Below are 1261 nucleotides of genomic sequence, written 5' to 3'. Positions count from 1 at the left end.
GGCATCGATGATTTTAAGCTGGAGGACAAGGTCCGACTCGATTTCCCATGTCTGTATTGCTACGATTCCTTACTGGTCTGGGGTTTTGAGAAAAATAGAGGTGGAGGAGGATGAGAGGGGCTTGCCTTGGTTGTGTGCCATCTGGGTTAGATTGAGAGAGTAGATGCCCTTGCCAGTCTGAGGTTGCTGAAGAAAAACATAGGTGGCCGGAGGTTGAGAGAAAGGAAGCTCTTGGAGGAGATGAGAGAGAGGTGTGACTGTTGCTATGGATGAGAGGTGTGACTGTTTGGCTAACACTGTTAACGTTAGGTTAACAGCTCTTCACTTAAAATGGGTCATGTGCGTTGCACATGCCTCCAAGCTTAAGTGTCTTCCTATTTAACTGACAATTGTCCCTGTTTGCAGCATTTCCTCCAAACATGTTTGGAGGAAATCCGTGTCCTTATATTATTTTATCCCAAGCAGGTTGAACCGAATACCGTTATGTAGTTCCACATTTTTGTAAAGCAAAACTTGCAGTTAAAATTAGTTCTGCAAAGAAATCAGTTGCATCTGCCCCTATAGCTCAGTGGCAGAGCGTTAGTCTTGTAAACTAAAGGTCTGTAGTTCAATCCTGCATGGGGGCATATTTACATTTGATTTTTTTTTTTTTGACAAATCCACTATTGGACCAAACCATTGCATGAGGCTCTTCTCTTTTCTTTTCTTTTCTTTTCTTTTTTTGTGGTTTAGTTTCATAATATTTTATTCATCCCAATTTGAGGTTTAAGTGTAAGTTCGATCATATTATGCATTTGAGAACTATTGGTACAGATAGGAGTGTCATGAGGCTATCCATAAAAAATGAATACTGAAATCATTTTGAAATCATTTGTTTGTTGTAAATGTGTTCATAATTTTATGCATTTGTGGGTGTATTAATTTTTTGTGCTATATCTCATTCACTCCTAAATATTTTTGTGATTGGAAAATGCATCAACCACAAATGAGAATAAGCGGAAACTATTAACATTTTAAAAATTATAAAAGCTTTTGAGCACGTGCGTAGCGTGGGTGAAGAGGTTAGTCTACATTTATGTCTTTAAAAATATTATGAATTAACAAAAATTTTAAATTATTATACTTCTGTGACACAAATAACATTTTACTTTCTATCTTTTAATATTAAAAATAAAAAAAAATAAATAAATAAAAAAAAAGAAGAAGAAGATATTTACCAAATAATAGTTGAATAAACCAAAATAATGCAAAACTGTGTACA

The 1261-nt window shown here is 35.1% G+C and overlaps 1 non-coding gene across 1 annotated transcript; it reads left to right on the top strand.

The window, feature by feature from the left end:
• Nucleotides 1-554: 554 nt before the first annotated feature.
• TRNAT-UGU lies at nt 555-626 on the top strand. Its single transcript has one exon. It is a non-coding gene; the product is annotated as a tRNA-Thr (tRNA).
• The last annotated feature ends 635 nt before the right edge of the window (nt 627-1261 follow it).

The sequence above is a fragment of the Quercus lobata genome, chromosome 2, assembly GCF_001633185.2.
Source record: "Quercus lobata isolate SW786 chromosome 2, ValleyOak3.0 Primary Assembly, whole genome shotgun sequence".
Taxonomy (NCBI): domain Eukaryota; kingdom Viridiplantae; phylum Streptophyta; class Magnoliopsida; order Fagales; family Fagaceae; genus Quercus; species Quercus lobata.
This window is presented reverse-complemented; position numbering and strand designations above follow the sequence as displayed.